Raw genomic sequence first — 22,267 nt, 5'->3', positions numbered from 1 at the left:
TGAGTGAGTGAGTGAGTGAGTGAGTGAGTGAGTGAGTGAGTGAGTGAGTGAGTGAGTGAGTGAGTGAGTGAGTGAGTGAGTGAGTGAGTGAGTGAGTGAGTGAGTGAGTGAGTGAATTCGTGAACATGAATAAAACAGGCTGCAATACCGTGGATACTTCTGAATAGTTTTGGGTTTAGACGATCATGGCAGTGTGAACTTTTAACCTCTCCAATATTTAATTAATGTAAATTTGTGCTATCGTAGAAAAAACATTGTATGGCACACAGCTTTACAAACTTGTATCATAAATAACTATTATACACCTCACAAGTCCTGCATACTAGTGTATCACTATTTTGAGTGAATGCAATCTGTGAATAATAGATGTAATAAATATGATGAAAATATCACTTCGAAACATTTCTACAAAGGAAACGTTTTAGAATAAAAGTAAGAATATATTAGACAGCAATATATATATATATATATATATATATATATATATATATATATATATATATATATATATATTTTAGGAAGCGAAATATTATAGCCGGTTTCCATCTTCAGTTTTTTTCGAAGTATAATTTCTGCAGATACATAAATCACATTGACAAAAATAATTAATAGGTGCAGGCATTTAGCTTCAAGAATGAAATGCATGCGAACTAAATACATACAAAGAGACGCAAAATTAAAAACTGTATAAAGTTGTGGCTGCGTTGGTATGCGTATAGGAATCGAAATTCATATGCGAGCAGAAACATATTAAGAGTCAAAATGAAATTACTTCAATAATTGGCTGGTGCAAATTTTATTTGATCGCCAAGGATATAATATGCCGGTACGATTAAATGTTACACAATAGAATAAACGTTAAAGTGACATCCTTGTCTACTGAAATTGGAATCACATCGGATGTCATTTCAAATAAATAACTACAGGCTGCGACAAGAGGAATTTTATCAGACTGAACATTGGATTTAAACTAAATCTATACTCTGTAATTTGGAAACAGTACAGTGTTCTTACGTTTATAATGAGTGTGAGGATTATGTACAATATAATAAAAGAATAATAAAACCACTTGAATTTGTAACATCACGAACTCAAGCAGTTGCTTTTCGAACGGTCTTTGTCCTTACCGCCAGATCCTAAGTTTTACTATTTTCTTGAAGAGTTTAGAGAATATTTTAATCCAGACTTCATTGAATGTATTCTGGCTCCATTCATCAACTATCTACCTCCTTAAAGCTTCAATTTATAGTTTGCGTTGTGTTCACCACAGGACTTACTTATCTTACAATGAGATCCCAGCCAGCATGTCTGCGTTATGAAGATGGTAGAATGTTTGACGTTCACATATCAATTTCTTCTTCCTCTGATTTCGAAAGCAGTTCTACGTTTAAACATATAACATATTTATAGCAAGAAACGCAGAAAGCATTTAATAACTGTACAAATAAACATATTTTGTCCCCTTTCCATCATAATAATCGTTATAGTGAAAAATTCAATTTCTCAACAATAATATTACATAAATAATTTCAAGGGAAAAATTGTTCCAGGGCCAGGAATCGAACCCAGGACATTTGTCTAAACGCACCAATGCTCTACCAACTGAGCCGCCCAGGATTTCTATCAGCCTTTACCTCAATTTCTACCTCTATATCATACCCCTGCACAAACAGCGCTCAACGCGCGCGTGCTCCCTTTTATTTATTTATTTTTTTTTTAAATGGCTCTATATCAATAAAATACATGCAGCATATAAACAGGTACGTCAATTATTTAAATGGACTTAGACATAACAGGCATTGTGCATTATGTCGAAACAAATAAAACAAATTCATTTCATATCAGATATAAATTATTCAATCTTGCACTCAATTTATCATTGTAGGTTCTTGATAAACAGTTAAATTATGAATGAATACCGACACTTCGTGTTATATTTCACAGAATGTAAGTTATAGAAATAGTGTTCTTTCATAACACAATATTAATAGTTCACTGAAAATTGAATTTAAACACAACAAAGATTAAATGATCATAATTCATAAAGTAAAATTAATTTCCAAGCTTATATGTTAATCACCACAACTTAAGAGAACAATTTTTACATACTTGAAGCCTCAGTTTTAGAGCACTCAATCTAAAAACTCTACCAAATTTTGGAATGGTCGATCGACTCATTACGTATTTGTGTTGCTTTAAACGAGCTGTGGTGAATACTAACAATATGATGGAACATATCTCATTTTGTTTATTTTCGTCTTCTGTCACGACTAAATAAAATTTGGGGCCACTTATCACTTTGTAGCTGTATACCAGGCCTGCACAAGGTTTCCGCTCTCCGAGTCGGCTCACAACTCATGAGCGGAATGCAGATATTAGCTGCGCTATGTATAAGGGTGGACTAGAAAAAGGGGTGATCTCGTAGAAAATATACACAAAAGGAAGTACTATTACGAGTGTTTATGAAATTAATTCCCGTTCAGTGTTTGCAAAACTATCTTGGACTTATGTTTTACGTCACCAACATCGTAAGATGAAGATTACATAATATAATTCAATTTAAAACCTCTTCAAATTTAATCTCTGAAACATGAGACACAACTATCAATAATATACCTCTACTAGAAACATCAACAAACAAATTTGTTGGTTTGCATATTAATAATAGGTCTACATTAAACTGGAAACATATTAATGAAATAACCCCCAAACGTAGCTCAGCATGCTTCGCAATTAGGTCGTTACAACAATTTGTAAATAGGAGTACCTTAAAGACAAAATATTTGCCTATGTTCATTTCATTATGTTCTACGAAATAATATTTTGGGGAAATTCTGCTGATAGTAAAAATATATTATTAGAAAAAGAGAAATTAGAATAATAGTTGGAGCAAAGGCTATAGAATTGTGTAGACCAATTTTTTTCATTAGAGATTCTGATTTTAACAAATTAGTACATTATACTCTTCAATAAATTTCCTCTAATGTAATAAAGAAAATTTTCCAACTAATTTAGCCATACGTGTATAAATACCTGCAGAAAGAATGATTTTCAAACGCCATCATCAAACTTACCATGCTATCAAAAGGAGTACCTTGCATGACAATAACAATTTTCAGTAGTCTTCAAGACATTGAGTCATAATCAAAATCCTGCATTATTTAAAGTAGAACTAAAAATTACTGTACTTAATATCTCACACTTTCTATTCTGTAGATGAATTCTTGACATTTCACATATTGGTAGTGTAAATATCTGAAAAAGTACAAGTCTCCAAGTATTGATCAAATTCCAGCAGAATTAATACAAGAGGGTGGAAGCGTATTATCTAGCGAAATTTATGAACTTGTACTTGTAATTTGGGAAAAAAAAAGTTGTACCAGAACAATGGAAGGAGTCCATAATCGTATCTATTTTTAAGAAGGGGGACAAGACTAACTGTAATAACTTTCGAGGAATATCACTTTCGTTAACGTCGTACAAAATTTTGTCGAATATCCTTTTGAGAAGATTAACTCCATATGTAGATGACGTTATTGGGGATCATCAGTGTGGTTTCAGGCGTAATAGATCGACTATTGATTAGAGTTTTTGTATTTGACAGATATTGGAAAAAAAATGGGAGTATATGGGTACAGTACATCAGTTATTCATAGATTTCAAAAAGGCGTGTGACTCGGTTAAGAGAGAAGTTTTATATAATATTCTTATTGAATTTGGTATTCCCAAGAAAGTAGTTCGATTAATTAAAATGTGTCTTAGTGAAACATACAGCAGAGTCCGTATAGGAGAGTTTCTATCTAATGCTTTTCCAATTCACTGCGGGCTAAAGCAAGGAGATGCACTATCATCTTTACTTTTTAACTTCGCTCTAGAATATGCCATTAGGAAAGTTCAGGATAACAGAGAGGGTTTGGAATTGAACGGGGTACATCAGCTTCTTGTCTATGCGGATGACGTGAATATGTTAGGAGAAAATCCACAAACGATTATGGAAAACGCGAAAATTCTACTTGAAGCAAGTAAAGAGATAGGGTTGGAAGTATATCCCGAAAAGACTAAGTATATGATTATGTCGCGTGACCAGAATATTGTACGAAATGGAACTATAAAAGTTGGAGATTTATCCTTCGAAGAGGTGGAAAAATTCAAATATCTTGGAGCAACAGTAACAAATATAAATGACACTTGGGAGGAAATTAAACGCAGTATAAATATGGGAAATGCCTGTTATTATTCGGTTGAGAAGCTTTTGTCATCTAGTCTGCTGTCAAAAAATCTGAAAGTTAGAATTTATAAAACAGTTATATTACCGGTTGTTCTGTATGGCTGTGAAACTTGGACTCTCATTTTGAGAGAGGAACATAGATTGAGGGCTTTTGAAAATAAGGTTCTTAGGAAAATATGTGGGGCTAAGAGGGATGAAGTTACAGGAGAATGGAGAAAGTTACACAACGCAGAGCTGCACGCATTGCATCCTTCACCTGACATAATTAGGAACATTAAATCCAGACGTTTGAGATGGGCAGGGCATATAGCACTTATGGGCGAATCCAGAAATGCATATAGAGTATTAGTTGGGAGGCCAGAGGGGAAAAGACCTTTGGGGAGGCCGAGGCGTAGATGGATTTTAGGGAGGTAGGATATGATGGTAGAGACTGGATTAATCTTGCTCAGGATAGGACCCAATGGCGGCAAAGAACCTCCGGGTTCCTTAAAGTAAGTAAGTAAGTAAGTAAGTAAGTAAGTAAGTAAGTAAGTAAGTAAATATTTTAATACTATGAAATGGTAAATATATTCTATTTTATAATATGTTATTGCCATTAAGGTATTAATTCTGTATATATTTCATATTTGCCTTTTTATATTTTAAACGAAAGAATTTGACATGTTCTTTATTCTATACTCTAAAGCAACTTTAAGATTATTATGGAACGAATAAATCTGTCTGTCTGTCTGTCTGTCCATCCGTCTATTAATTTTAATAATTGTTATATTACATCTGTGAATAATGTTAGGTTTCTTGAATTTTTTGTCGACAACACTTTACAATGGTAGACCTATATTGATTTTATTTTAAAAAAAGCTAAATACCGTGAACTTTGCTATTTTTACAGCTTAGGTCTAAGTTGAATGTACATTCTCTCTTATCTATATATTATTCTCACTTGAACTATGGTACCTTTTAAGGAGAAATGCTGTAAATATTAGCAGAGTCTTTATATCTCAGAAACGAGTTATTAGAATGATTTTGTTATTTAAAGTACAAAACCTTGTAATTTTTTTTCTTTTTTTAGGAATACAGAATCTTGGTATTTCTTTGTATAGCCTATACTTCTATTTATAAATGTTTAATGCTGTTTACGCATGACGAAACTGAATATAATAAAATATTACGAGTAAATTGTTATGATTATAATACACGTAGGTAATGCAGAACTGTAAGAATAGAAAGTCACAGACAGAAGAAATATGATATGCCTCATTATTGTAGTACTTTATTGTTTAATAAGTTAAAATCTAGGGAGTTGACCACGGTAATAGGCGATGATTTAAACTAATTTCATATCGGTGTATTGAATTATGTTCAATTAACAATTGAGAAATTGAGAGTGACTTCAAATTTGTGTTCCTAAGAAGTGTTTATTGTCCCGCGCCGTGGTGTCGTGGTCTTAAGGCATCCTGCCTAGGACTCGCGTTACGGAATGCGCGCTGGTTCGAGTCCTCATGGGGGAAGAAATTTTCTCATGAAATTTCGGCCAGTGTATGGGACCGGTGCCCACCCAGCATCATGATGCACTTGGGGATCTACGATAGGTAGCGAAATCCGGTTGCGAATGCCAGCTATAACGGCTGGGGGGATCATCGTGCTAACCACACGATACCTCCATTCTGGTTGGATGGTCGTCCACCTCTGCTTCTTAATTGGAAAGAAGTTTAAAATTATTATAATAAATTCTTCAATACCAATTGAAACAATGTAATATAAGTTACAGGTGGGCCTGGTTGGCGCAGTTGGTATAGCGCTGGCCTTCTATGCCCGAGGTTGCGGGTTAGATTCCGGGCCAGGTCGATTGTATTTAAGTGTCCTCATATAACCTCGGCAGTTGCGAGCGTCGTTAAATAAAACATAACATTTAACGATTCACAGCTCGGACTTATTGATCTTCTTTGTAGTCTAAGGGCTAAAGATCTTTTGAATAAAACTATTAGCCTAGTTGAGTTTTACATGACTAAACATTAGCAATAATATCCACGACTACACAGGCTGGCTGTGAAAATGATTGCTATGTTTGGCCCAACATTTATATTTGTGAGCAACTGTTTTCTACAATCAATTTTAATAAAGGCAGACATCGAACATCTGTAACTGATCTTTCATTACGATCAGTAGGCTACGTACCTTTCAGCTGCCAACAGCATGAAATCTCGTTTTCATGTACTGATACATAAAAATATAACAAAATAATACTGTACATTTAAGTACGTATAATATTTCCATTATTTCTGTAAAATAAATATTTCATGAATTATCGGTTGTAAACCAGTCATAACTTTTAAGGAAAAGTGTTTCTGTTTTATATTTGAATGTGGCAAAGTTGCTGTCTGTAATGATATTTGTGTCACCTGTAAATAGTATAGGATAATCTGTTCTTTTTTACTAAGGGGCCAAGATCATTTATAAAAATTAGAAAAAGATGTCCTAATAGAGATCTTTGCGTAATCCCTATATGAACATTTCCCCATGTTGAAGCAGGTTCAAAGATGTCACTGAATGCGTTGATTTCAACTTTTGTTTTTGATATGGAGATATGATTCAAACCACTGTTATGCTATGCCTTTAATAATATAGTATACTAATTTTTAAAGTAGAATTTTATGATTAATACAATCGAAAGCTTTGGAGAGATCACAAAATATCCCTCCTACTTGTAATTTCCTATTAATTGCTTCCAGAATTTTATCAGTTAAATTAAACGAAGCTTGCTCACTTGATGTATTCTTTCTGAATCCAAATTATTGTTCTGAAATGAGAATGTTGTAGCAATCAAGATGATGATATACGGTACTCTTTTATAAACAGAGTGAGTGAATAATAAGTAGGGAATATTGCTAATAACTTCTTATATTTTACAAAAAGAGTTTTATACAAAAAGCTGTTGGAGATAAACCATACAATATGATACCACTGTTCGAAAAAAGTTAGATATTCAGACAAAGGGTGTGACAGTAAAGTTAATTTTTTTAAATGATACTCTATATTAAAATTTACATATTCCGATTCTCCATTAAATGTTATGTTTGAATGCATACAAATTTTACTCGCCGAGTTAGTTCTGTGGTAGCAAGTCTACCTCCAGACTAGCCGGTCCGGGTTCGATTCCCGGCGGGGTCAGAAATTTTCATGTAAAATTTCTACCTCGGGATTAGGAGTCATGGTGCACAAATTCTAATCACTAAATTGTGTACCAATATGCCTGGGTTAAATCCCATATTTCTCCGCAGTGCATATGAAGAGAAGGCATATGTCCCTATTGATAGTGATTCGTCCGTCAGGTGGAGACGTTAACTATGAAAGAGTAATGGAACGGAGAAAAATTCTCTCCGGCGCCGGGATTCAATGATGACGCAGAATATCTGCATGGAAATATCATATGTACTTCGGTACATTAAAATAATATATATGATATGCGTAAATCACTTCGTGATTTAAGACGGCGCTTATTCCGTCGGATCCCGGCCAACTAGTCACTCATATCGAGTGCACCTCAGCACATGTGTGGACTTCGGTCCTGCGTTCATAGACATCTATGACGTAGTGCAGAGGGCGGCCACTAGAGGGAACCCAAGAGTTGGAGCTTAATCTGAGACGCCATTCCATTACTCTTTCATCGTATGATGACGCAGAATATCTGCATGGAAATATCATATGTACTTCGGTACATTAAAATAATATATGGAGACGTTAAGCGTGACGGCCCCCTTGGTGCTACTCGACAGAGTAGGCTACGTGCCGGAACCGGGTTTCCCCTTCTTCCCTCCTCACCTTCATCATCATCCTCACACATTCCCTACTCTATACTCATCCTAGTACACGACATAATTCTTCATAGATACACATCATGCATAACGTGGCCCGCCGAAGTGGTGTGCAATTTGAAAATGGGCCAAAGCCCTGCCATCTATTTGCAGTATGCGGAACCCGAATCACGCAAGTGAAGTGAGTAAGCATTAGATACACAGCTAATATTAAAATATATTTGAGGGAGGTGGGATATGATGGTAGAGACTGGATTAATCTTCCTCAAGATAGGGACCAATGGCGGGCTTATGTGAGAGCGGCAATGAACCTCCGGGTTCCTTAAAACCTAGTAAGTAAGTAATGTTCCTAGTTGTTTTGATTTTATTAGCCAAGTTTAGAATAAATTGTTAAAGTAAAGTTATTTGGCTTTTAAGATTACTTTGTGTTTAATTTAACTGATAAAATTCTGGAAGCAGTTAAAAAAAATTACAAGTAGGAGGGGTAATCTGTGATCTCTCCAAAGCCTTCGTTTTGTTATGCCCCGCTAATTTAAGGGATACATTACGGTGGTCAAACATAGCAACTGTCATGCACTTCATAGCACCATGTATGCGCAGTCCTTCACGAACTGTATGCGTTGCAAATAAGACGCGAACATGTGGACTCTATTGTCGAGGAGAGAGCAAAGTCAGCGTTATACACCTTTATCTCCCACGCGCTAGGACGCGTGTGTGATTAGATTGTTCCATAGCCCTCTCTCGCTTTCAAACCCATATTGAGAACCAGCTGATCGCAGAGAAACCCATGATTTTCTGTATGTTAAATTAACGCAAACCCAGCGTTTGCATTCAGAGTAAAACTGGCATATGCATGGTACATCTCAGTAGTATTACGCTATTTTTCGCGGGCCGGATAGCGTCATGACGCTGCTGCTCTCAATATAATGAACATCTCCACGGGTGCGGCCCCTCTTTCGAGTGTTCACTTCGAACAGATCAGTCAGTTTTGTGACCGCAAGTCAGAAGATGGTGAGAAGCATGTAAGTCAACCAATCGAAGCCGGGACCATGGCATCCGCCATCGTCAACACTACTTTCGTCGTATGTACTGTAAGTTATAACATTTCATAATATACCAATTGCTACTAATGTCGAGAGAGATTTATTAGACTCTACTAGTGTCAGAGTAATACACCACATAGAATATAATAAGGAAATGTCAGTGCTTGAAATTCAGTGAACTGTGTATATTTCAAAGTTCTACTTTGAACTCATTTGTATAAGATATAATGGATTTTTCCGAGGTTTTTGAATGGTACTACCTCACGAGATATTTCGATGGACAATATTATTATCAGTATTCGGGAATCCAAGCCGAATGGCACCTGAGTCAACAAACGCCTTTATAGGTAAATTCTTTAAATGATTTTTCATTGTTCTACGAAGTTTGTCCGACCAATTGCACCGTACGTAACCAAGCTAAGGCACTGAAGTTTCCATATTATTTCACTGTTTAATCAATTGCATTCAAATATAATCAATGATTTATTTTACCATTTTGTTTTCATTTAAACTCTTGTAACTGAGTAGGTATACCAAGTAGGTATATCCTAGATTCTCTTTTATTGCTTAAGTAAAGTAAAGTAAAGTAAAGTAAAGTAAAGTAAAGTAAAGTAAAGTAAAGTAAAGTAAAGTATATATATATATATATATATATACTTTGAATGGTACTACCTCACGAGATATTTCGATGGACAATATTATTATCAGTATTCGGGAATCCAAGCCGAATGGCACCTGAGTCAACAAACGCCTTTATAGGTAAATTCTTTAAATGATTTTTCATTGTTCTACTATATATATATATATATAACTTACAATACCAGTTAAACATTTTGAAACTTTTCATAACATAGCTAAATAGCTAAATGTATAACTCATGTATATAAGGAAGTTTACAATATATTATAGTATAACCAGTGAAGTGACTTATTTGATTTGATTAAGTTGATATTCTTCGAGCCTGATCCAACCTGTGATCCTGTTCTTGAATGCGCAGTATCTAATTAAGTTAATAGCTCGACCATTACCATCCTGAAATATCCTGACGTAAACAATAATAAACTGGTGTCAGAAATACCTTGACAAAAGTAATGATCGGTAGGGTAGAACCTCAATATAATAATTTGGTGTCAGAATTTAATCCCTATAGCATCGGCCATAACAAAGTTGTGCCCAAGAACAAACGGGCAGAACAACAATTTGGTGCCAGAAGTGGCACAACCGCAACAGTTTGTATTAATCATAAAATTGTACTACAGAAATTAGACCTATTAATTTGCGGTCATTACTATTTCTACTTTAAATATATTGAGTTCTCTTTGTTCTGCATGAGATTCTTATGTCTTTTGTAATCCAATTATGTTTAGATGTTTGAGAATTTTTGTGTTTTACAAGAAAACGTAGTTCAAAGATATTTAAGAATGTATTATGAAACGCATTGAATTTACTATTCATATCTTCATTGACATATACTGATTTCCAGATTTCATTTTTTTAATTTAGCTTCAAAGTCCTTTAAAGATTCTTCATTTATGACAACCTAATTTTAGTCCGGTGTGTTGATTCAACAATGTTATTGCATATTATTGTACGGTTGCCAGAAATCGCACCGCCACTCTTTCTTGAACTGAATGTGGTATCTTTCTTTGCAACATTAGGCGCTAGCAAATATTTAAAGTCTGTAGGTGACATTCTGGTAAAAGTTTTATAATGTCCACTAACTGTTTTGAACTTCAAGTCAGCCAGAAAATTTGAATTACCACATTTATTTCTACTTGTATATGATATGTAACTATGTTTGCCACCATTGCCTCTGTTTCCGTTTCTTTTTGCACGAAAAATGCAAATAAATATAGGCTGCTGCAGCTACGTCCATGATTGAAAGTAGGAGTACCTGAACTGGCGGACGCTGGTAGGTTAGGGCACAGTTTCACCAAACTTCGTTACAATAACGCTAACAGCATGTTAACTAACGTGTTGTTAAAAATTAAACATCCTGTCAGTGTAATAGTGTTTCACCAATCATTTGAGTTACTTTGGTTAGGTGACATGATGTTAAGAGTAATGTAACAGGAATCAAAGAAGCAGTGATTGTATGAAAGTTTACTGAATGTGCCTCTAGTTGGTGTAGTCATTTGTTTTAGCGGAGAATTGTATTTTTTTACATTATGGATGTATTGGAGACTAACATAATTACAACGGAAATCGAGAAACAGAAAGTGTAAGGAGCAGTAATTTTACCTCATATGAGAAGTACAATTATTTTAGTATATCTAGCAATTATATGAATGTAATTGAACTCAAACGTAGTGATGCACCAGAAGAAGGGAAAATTGAAGACTCCACAATTTTCTATGATAAATTGCAACAAGAACTAAATGGCATTAAAAATACTGAAAATATTATCATAAGTGGTGACCTAAATGCCAGAGTTGGCAATCTTCCAATCCCAGGAATAATAGGTGCATTCGGAGAAAATGTGATAAATAGAAATGTTGAAGAACTTCGACAATTTGCCACTTATAATAGACTAAAAATCACGAATACATTTTACAGGAAGAAGGATATACATAAGTATGCATGGTGCGCTAGAAATCAAAGATCGCTAATAGATTATATAATGATTAATGACAGACTTAGGAATCAAATACAAGATGTAAGAGTATATAGAGGGAATGACATATATTCAGACCACTATTTATTAATAGCCACGGTACTTATGATAGCCAAATGGAAAAAACGAAAAACCCAAGAAAAAAGAAAAGAAGAAGTCTTTAAAGTGTATCTCTTAGAAGAAGAAAGTATAAGAAAATTATATCAAAACAGGCTACAAAAACATTTGGAAAGAAATGTAATGAATGAAAACCTAAACGAAGAGTAGGAAGATATGAAAACATGTATTCTAAATGCTGCATGTGAAGCCATAGGAAAAAAGAAAAAAATTCGTAACAAAAGAGGATTAAAGATATGGAATGACGAAATAGAAGAGGCTGTACGAGATAAGAAATTAGCTTATTTAGAATACTTACAAAAAAAAAAAACTGAAGAATCTAAAATTATATATAATCAAAAAAGAAACCGAGCGAAACAAATAACTCGAACAGCTCATAAAGATTCCTGGGAAAGATTCATTTTTAGAATAGAGCACGATGTACATGGAAGACAATCTTTAGCATTTAAAGTAATGAAACAGTTAAATAGAACAGAAAAAGACACTGCAAAATTAAATACCATTAATCTGAAAACATGGGAAAACCACTACAGAGAATTATGGTGGAATGAAGAAGAATTAGATATAAAATACCCTTCTGAAAATGAAAATGAATCAGAAATAGACAGAATTACTCTAAGCGAAATGAGGGAAGCAATGAAAGAAATGAAAAACAGAAAAGCACCAGGTATAGATGGTATAAATAATGAACTGATCAAATATGCAGGTTTATATGCAGAAATAAGATTACTGAATTTAATAAATGAATGCTGGAATACATGCAAAATACCTGAAAATTGGAAGATAGGTGAAGTTATATCCCTATTCAAAAAAGGAAATAGATTAGATAGTAAAAATTACAGGGGTATCAGTTTATTGAACCCCACTTATAAATTATACTCGAAAATTATAAATAATAGATTGAAGATTATATCTAACACACTTTTAGAAGAAGAACAAGCAGGGTTTGTAAAAGGAAGATCTTGTAGTGATAATGTGTTTATTATAAAGAGACTAATCAAAAAGAGAAGAGAATTTAACTTGCCAACGTATTTACTGTTTGTTGATTTTGAAAAGGCCTTCGACAGAATGAATAGAACCAAACTATGGGCAATAATGAAAGAACGAGGATATCCGCACCATCTAATAAAATCAATCCAAAGCTTATATGAAGAAACCAAAATAGTAATAAAAGCAGATGAAAAAAAGTCAGAAGAAATTTTAATAAATCAAAGAGTTAGACAAGGGTGCAGTCTATCGCCCACTCTTTTTAATATATTATATTATTAATATAATAATATATATATATTGACGACATTATAAAACGTGGAAACTGTTAACACACAAAGGCCTTAGATTGAATAATGACACAAGTATTAACAACTTAATTTTCGCTGACGATTTAGTCTTACTACATTATGACGAAGATTTATTGCAACTGGCTGCCCATAAATTAAATGAAATATGTAAAGATTATAATCTCAAAATTTCGATAAATAAAGCAAAGGTGATGGCTTTTAGTGGAAGAAACCCTCTACGCGCAAAAATAATCATTGATGACCAAATGATTGAACAAGTATCCCACTATAAATATTTAGGATGTGATATTAGCTATGGATATGATAAAGATATTGAATATAAAATTAATCAGTTCCAAGCTATTTGTGGCACAATAAATAGAACGTTGAATAATAAAGCCCACAAACAAACAAAATTAAAATTCTATAAAACAATGGCAGTTCCTACCCTCCTATATGGGAGTGAATTTTGGATTACCACTACTAAACATGAAAGTAAAATCCAGGCAGCTGAGATGAAGTTTTTAAGGAGAGTAAAGGGGTGTACTAGAATGGACCAGATAAGAAACGAGGATATCCGTGAAGAACTGCAAATCTACTCCATAAAAGAAAAGATAACTAACAATAAGGAACAATGGAAAGAACATATAGAAAGAATGGCAGAGAGTAGATTACCAAGGAGAATACAAAACTACTTCCCAAGAGGAAGAAGAGATGTTGGACTTCCTCGGAAGAGATGGTCCTAGATCTATTAGTGAAGATGGAACAGGCAATTAATGCCTAAACCAGGAAGTGAGGAAGAAGAAGAAGAAGAAGAAGAAGACGTAGTGATGGAACTTTCATTAGGAAAAAGGAACAAACATGGGTCTCTTTAACCCAATATTTTCAATCGCCATTTGGATGTGAAAACGCAAACTATGAAACAAATCAATGTTATGAAAATATTAAAAGAAATGCTAAGACGGGTCATGCACAAGATACAGTGGAACATTTGAAAACTGACGGTGGTACTTTCACTCTCAAAGTTGATATTTGTATGAAGATTCTTTCAATTATCCAGGATCAAATAGAAGCAATAGAAAATGAAAATAATAGTGATGCTGAATAAGCGTTAACATTACTTTCATATCTTATATATCTAACATATCTTCACACGTCATTAGTCATAATTACATGTGAACTCTTAAATCAGTGAAATAAAGAAATATTCTTTTGAAAATCTGCAATTATATTCGAGTATTAATACGAAATAATAATAACAGAAATGCTTACGTTAATAAACACATATCTTCTATTTACTGTTGATGCAGTGCTAATATTAATATGAATCATTTTAGTATTTATGAACGTATCCATTCTGAATAACTAAAAATGCTGAAGTAGTGATTGCAGCTAATTGTTTTCACTGCAAATATATCTCGATTTAATAATGCGGCGTGTAACATATGTTCTCTGGCAGCCATGATTCACGCTGTAACAGGACGTTAAGGATTTAAACTGCGAGAGTATGCTATGTTAATTTAACAGTGGGTTTAACACGATGATAGCAGTAACAACAGTTGATGAAACATCACTTCCGTTAAGTTTAGTGTTAAACTGCCTTAACGACATGTTAAATATTTAACAAGGGTTGGTCCAATCGGGCCGTAGTGTTGCAGACTCTAGCGCGGGCTGGAAAAGTTCACCCCGCAACCTAAAGCCACATTTCCGCTATTGCAACTGCGCAGGAATTATGAGAGGCAAACAACAGTTGCCAGTTAAAACTGCAGATTCTCTTGCGCACATCTCATTTCTATTTGCGCACATATTCATTTTGGATAAGTAAATATCACAAAGGAAGGGATGAAACTAGAATCATGATTGTGGAAGTGAGCTGGCCGAAAATCACTTTTTTTTTTTTTTAATTACGCGGATGTCAAGATCAGATTTTGAAATTAAATTACAATTGATTGGACCAGGAAGAATTTTTTTTTTTCGTGAAGCAGTTTCAGCAAATACCACACTGGCATGTGTATAAGGGTTTGGGCCACTGGTAACAGCGTTCCAAATTTAAGACTCACTTTCTAATTGTCAGGTTCTACTGTTTCACGCCATAAAAGAAATTTTCCCGATGATTGTGAAGACTCTTTAAACTCAAGTAAAAGTAAGATTTTTTTAAAATATTATGCTACTAAATTAATTTATTGTAAAACATACCAATAAACAAAAATAAATAAGACAATAGAATAAAAGTCTTTTTTCTGAAATCAAGCTCATTTTATGAAGAGCTCTATCAAATGGTACCCTATTTGACCCCAAATTACATTTCAAATTTTCAAGTAATACGCCACTGACCTTACTTCTTGTTAAGGATGATTGATAAAAGCAAGCTCAAGTGAAAGTTCACATGTGCTATAGTTAGAAATATTTTTGTCTCGAAAGTTTTAATGCACTAGTTTCCGAAATAAATTACTTACGGTTGGTCTGTATCACCCATTGTCTTTTCGTACGTTTTCTCATTGAAAGAATTGGAATTAATAAAGACGTTTCCTATAAAAGTTGTTTGTTCTGAAGAGCTCTATCAAATGGTACCTTATTTGATCCCGACTCCCAATTGAAATTATAAAATAATACACCACTGACCCTACTTCCTGTTACGGCTGATTGATGAAATCATGCTCTAGTGGAAGTTCACATGTGCTTTAGTAATAAATATTTTTGTCTCGAAAATTTTAATGCACTAGTTTCCGAAATAAATTACTGTTACGGGTGGTCTGAATCACACTGTACATTGTCTTTTCGAGATTTACTTCCAAAGCTATCTCCGTACTCGCTTCACGTGAAATTAAAAATGAATGAATGAATGAATGAATGAATGAATGAATGAATGAATGAATGAATGAATGAATGAATGAATGAATGAATAAATATGTAAGTGAATAAGTAAAATAAATAAATAAATAAATAAATAAATAAATAAATAAATAAATAAATAAATAAATCTGTACTAATAATAAATCTGTAGCCGACATTTTTCTGTTAATTTTCGATTTTCCAAAAATAATTGGTCCTAACATGTATAATTAACCACCCTGAAACAGAAAATCGCTATTTTGGAATTTTTGTTTGTATGTCTGTCTGGATGTTTGTCACCTTTTCACGCGATAATTGCTGAACCGATTTATATGAAAATTGGAATATAAATTAAGTTCGTTGTAACTTAGATTTTAGGCTATATGGTATTCAAAATACTTTATTTAAAAAGGGGGTTATAAGGGGGCCTGAATTGAATAAATCGAATTATCTCTCTTATTATTGATTTTTGTAAAAAAAAATGTTACATAACAAAAGTTTCTTTAAAAATGATTTCCGAAGTTTTATTCTTTACAAAATTTTGATACGACTGATATTTAATGAGATAAATGAGTTTTAAAATTAAAATAACGCCATCTAAGACGGTGCAATGAAATCACAAATGACTTCGTCTATAAGGGGCCTTGGACAACAACAATCGAAAAAGGGGCCTTGGCCAACAACAATCGAAAGCTATTAAACATAGACTACAGAGATTGTTTCTGTATTTGTATGAAGTAATATCGAAAGCAAAATTAACAGATTTGAATAATTAATTATTTTACCATTGGAAAGTGTAGTTTCTCTAGATGGATATAATGCTATAATGTTATTATAGTAAATCTGAGTAAATCGAGGACAGGTAAGATTAAAATAGATTCTTATGCGCAGAAAATTTGATAGGCTATTTTGTACATTCGTTTTCTGTATTTCTTAAAACAATATTTATGTACACACTCATTTTAATCTCAGAAAATTAACGAACAACGAGAGTGTATCGATTTAGTATGCAGTAATAGTACGTTAGCTTAGCAATCCATTATTTTGTAATTCAAATTTTAACTATGCTCAAGTGAATCGTGTTAAAATACATAAAATATATATGCAATAAATTCAATGCAAAACAATTTGGAAATGAGCCAAGCAGATTATGTTGCGCTGTTGTAAAAATTGTTCCTTCTGAGATTCAAGAGCCCCCCCCCCACAACAAATTAAAAACTTACTTATCGGAGTACATCCGTTATCAACGCACTTTTTATATAATGTAATATAATATAATATAATATAATATAATATAATATATATTAATAATATATATGTAACCGACATTTTTCTGGTAATTTTCGATTTTCCAAAAATAATTGGTGTTAACATGTATAATTATTCATCCAGAGACCGAAAATCGCTTTTTTGAAATTTTTGTTTGTATGTCTGTCTGTCTGTCTGGATGTTTGTTACCTGTTCACGCGATAATGGCTGAACGAATTTCGATGAAAATCGAAATATAAATTAAGTTCGTTGTAATTTAGATTTTAGGCTATATGGCATTCAAAATACTTCATTTAACGGGGCCTGAATTAAATAAATCGAGATATCTCGCCTATTATTGCTTTCTTCTGAAAAATGTTACATAACAAATGTTTCTTTAAAAATGATTTCCGATAAGTTTTATTCTACGCAAAGTTTCGATAGGACTGATATTTCAGGATATACAAGACTTTTAAAATAACAATACAATACATTTTCACCGCCGCCTCAGATTATATCCTTGTTGTTCTTGCAGTAACTCCTATGCAAAATATAACATTTTTGAGTAGGAAGAAAAAACACATTCATACCATGGCAATGGTACATAGCAGATCGTGAATTCTTACATTTTCGAAAGAAAGAAATATAATTACATATCACTGTTTATGCTGTATCACTATTTAAGTTATTTGAAGGGTTCAGAACCATGGTGGACCAAGCGCCATTTACTGAAGACGTAGAAAACAATGATTAAAATTAAGTTATTACCATAATTCAATGGAAACATATAGCAAGTAATATAAAGTTTACACATTAAAACTAAATGATATGTCAATCTTCATTAAACTATGGTTGCATGTAATAACAAATAAGAAACATGTTAAAGGAATTGTCATTGCACCAAATGAGTGTTCTCTGGACCAAAATGATCGCATTTTCATTATTCAAATACAATTTCAATTAAGTAACATATTAAACGATTTATCCTTCTAACAAACACGAATGTTCCCTGGATCAAACGTCCTATTTTAATTATGTAATAACTTTATATTTATTTCTAACAAGTGCAGCGGAGCGCACGGGTACGGCTAGTACTAATAATAAATCTGTAAGCGAAATGTTTCTGGTAATCTTCGATTTTCCAAAAATAATTGGTGTTAACATGTATAATTAATCATCCTGAAACCGAAAATCGCTTTTTTGAAATTTTTGTTTGTATGTCTGTCTGTCTGTCTGGATGTTTGTTACCTTTTCACGCGATAATGGCTGAACGGATTTCGATGAAAATTGGAACATAAATTAAGTTCGTTGTAGCTTAGATTTTAGGCTGTATGGCATTCAAAATCCTTTATTTAAAAGGGGGGTTATAAGGGGGCCTGAATTAAATAAACCGAAATATCTCGCTTATTATTGATTTTTGAGAAAAATGTAACATAACAAAAGTTTCTTTAAAAATGATTTCCGATAAGTATTATTCCAGGAAAAATTTTGATAGGACTGATTTAAGTCTGCCTGACTGGATGTTTGTTACCTTTTCACGCGATAATTGCTGAACGGATTTCGATGAAAATTGGAATATAAATTAAGTTCGTTGGAACTTAGATTTTAGGCTATATGGCATAAAAAATACTTTATTTAAAAGGGGGGTTATAAGGGGGGCTGAATTAAATAAACCGAAATATCTCACTTATTATTGATTTTTGTGAAAAATGTTACATAACAATAGTAATATACGTTACAAGAGCGGTATGTTGACGTTTTCATGTTCGAGGAAAAGATTGAAAAAGCGAAACGTAGTTGAGCTTTTTTAATTTCCGAGAGCATGAAAACAAACATACCGCTCGTGTATCGAACATTATTTTGTGCGAAGATCGTTTATTACATACCTGAAAGACGAAATTATAATTAGTTGCAATGAAGTCTCCATTTTGGTTTCTGTTTAATGACGGCAAATTCGGAAAACCAAAATATCTTTCTTCAACATTGTTGCTATAAAATATTTTCTGTGTTTACTATACTCCAGCAGGCCGTGATATACGTCTGTCTTTTTTTCTCCCAGTCTATTAATGCGAACTTAAAAGAAACGGTAAGGTTATGTAATGATTTATTTTTCATTTTAATACTTTAACAATATTATTTATATAACATATTGCTGTAATAACATCGGCATCTGAAATCTTGTTGATTTTTTCACGGCTTCCTTAATGTTACTTGTGTCAGGAATGCAATAAGTTTCGTGGAGTAGTAGACTTTACTTAATATTTGCAAATATTTAAAAACAATAATTAACATTGCAATTTACGTGAAATTGCAGTGGTAAGTTTCCAATTTCTAATTATTACTATGTTAAACGTCTCTAAAAATAATATGTTAAAAGCCTAAAGCACTAAAATGAATGTCGCGCTTAAGCGGTAAGAAGAGGGAAATTGTTATGTGTGTTACGTTGGGAATACTGAATGTGGTATTTCACACTTACCGCGTATTGGTTCTGTGCGGAAAACAAGAAAATACGCACGATGTCGCACAAAAGTTTCTTTAAAAATGATTTCCGATAAGTTTTATCCCAGGCAAAATTTTGATAGGACTGATCTTTAAGGATATGCAAGAGTTTTAAAATAACAATACAATACATTTCCACCGCCGCCTCAGATTATAGTGTCGTTGTTCCGTTAACTTCTATGTGCAAAATATTAAATTGTTTAGTAGGAAGAAAAACAAATTTATTCATTCTATGGCAATAGTGCATAGGAGATCGTGAATTCTTACATTTTCGAAAGAAAGAAATATAATTAAGTTATATATAGTAGATTGTATTATTTGCTGCATCACTATTTAAGTTATTTAATAGAGCAAAAATCTGATAATCGATATGTGACATAGGAGTTATTGCAGGAACGACGACGATGGCTACAATGAAATCAAAACAAATGACTCCATCTATTTAAGGCGGCCTTGGCGTTTATCAATATTAATATACAGAGCATATTTTGTGTTTGTATGATGCAATCTCAGAAGCTAATTAACCTTCACTATTTGAAATTTGTAGTTTGTCTAGATGGATGTAATGCTGCAAATGAGGACTGACGTAAGATGAAAAGAAATCTGTACGCACAGAAAACTTGATACTCTGTCGAAATATTGTATAACTTGATTATTGCAACTTTATTTGGTCCACATAAAATACTCTAATTTTATACACTCATTTTACCATAGAGATCACTGGATCTGAGTTATTTTAAAAGATGTCATGAAATGGCGTTCCTGTGCTCATAATTTGCCCATATTCATTTCCTGTGTTTCTTAAAATAATATTTATGTAGGGTACCTCATTTTTTTATTTCCATAAACAATGATATACAACCTAGCGAGTTGGATCAGGCGGTAGCATTTGAGACAAGCATTCGGGGGTCCCGGGTTCAAACCCCGTAGCCGACTAATTTGATTGGGGTTTTTCATGATTTCCCTTAGTCATAAAGGCAAATGCCGGATTGGAAGGATATACGCTATGCCATTATTCATCACCGCCTCAATTACCAATACCAAAAACATTAATCAAAGTCTATAATCAGTTACATGAACACAAGCCATCTACAACACACAATAGAAACAGGCACTCAACATGAGTAAAAACGGCCTACTGATATACCCACACATTCTAAACACGCGACATGACCACAGATGTTAAGGCGTGAATAAAATAAACTTAACAAAAAAAAAAAAAAGATGCACAGTAAGGTTAACATAAAAATGATCTTCGTATACAATCAACTCTATTAATTTGGAGTGATTTATTAAAAGATGCTTTCAAGACTAATTTAGAAAAATGTTAAACGAATTATCTTTGCACCAAATGAGTGGTTTCTGGACCAAAATGATAGCATTTTAATTATTTAAATACAATTTAATTTAAGTAGCATATTAAATGATTTATTCTTCTATCAAACACGAATGTTCCCTGGAGCCAATGTTCTATTTTAATTATGTAATTACTTTATATTTATTTCTAATAAGTGCAGCGCAGCGCACGGGTAGAGCTAGTAAATAAATAATTAAATGACTAAGTAAACAAGCGAATGAATAATTGAATAAATGCATGAATAAATAAGTGAACAATTAAGTGATTAAATAAATGAATAAATAAATAAATAAGTTATCAAATAAATACATAAGGGAATATATATATATAATATATAAAGTAAATACGTGGATAAATAAATAAATAAACAAACAAATAAATAAATAAATAAATAAATAAATAAGTGAATAACTAACTACATAAATAAATAAATACGTAAATAATTAAATAAATTAACAATCAGACAGGTGTATACAGGCAGATCATTTGAAACACGTTACAAAGAACACATCACAGCCAAATAATAAAACACTTCCACATACGCAGAATATATCACAAACGCCAACCACAGCTACAGCAACATAAACACAGGCATGGAAATTCTACATCTCCTACCGTAAAACCAGACAGAAACTAAACACAATAGAACAATACGAAATATACAGACACACAAAAACACATCCTCATCAAATCTTCAAACATAACTCAATTTCAGAACACACACACTTTTTGACTCCATATTACACTACACAAACACACCCCCACGGAAACGCAATCAAAAAGCGCAAAGACCACCCAGTTCTGAGAATAACTCACAGGCTGAAATTAGTCAACAAGGTAACTTAGTTATTTAACACGTGGAGGCATATATACACCTTATATTCCAAGTGATGTAGTGTTAAAAGTTGTGTGATCAAAATGTATAAATTAATTAATTCGGTTTTCTTCGCTCCTGCGTGAAGCCTATGAAAGTAGCATTTGAAACTTTAATTTTGTAGCTGACTGCTTTTGTAAATCCCAGCTCATACATTTCTGCTAAAAATTGATGGGCTCCCCCCCCCCTTTTCTGAGGGTCCTCATAATTCGGTTCTGAGGCTCGCCAAAGACCAGGATAATTCCTGTATTCTTCAGTAAACTCTACGCTTTCCCCATTAGACCAGTTCATCACACTCTCACCTCCAGATAACCTGTGAAAAAATACTCGACAAACTAGTTGAATGCACCGAACCTATACAAATGT

This window comes from Periplaneta americana, chromosome 16 (assembly GCF_040183065.1).
Source record: "Periplaneta americana isolate PAMFEO1 chromosome 16, P.americana_PAMFEO1_priV1, whole genome shotgun sequence".
NCBI lineage: Eukaryota > Metazoa > Arthropoda > Insecta > Blattodea > Blattidae > Periplaneta > Periplaneta americana.
This window is presented reverse-complemented; position numbering follows the sequence as displayed.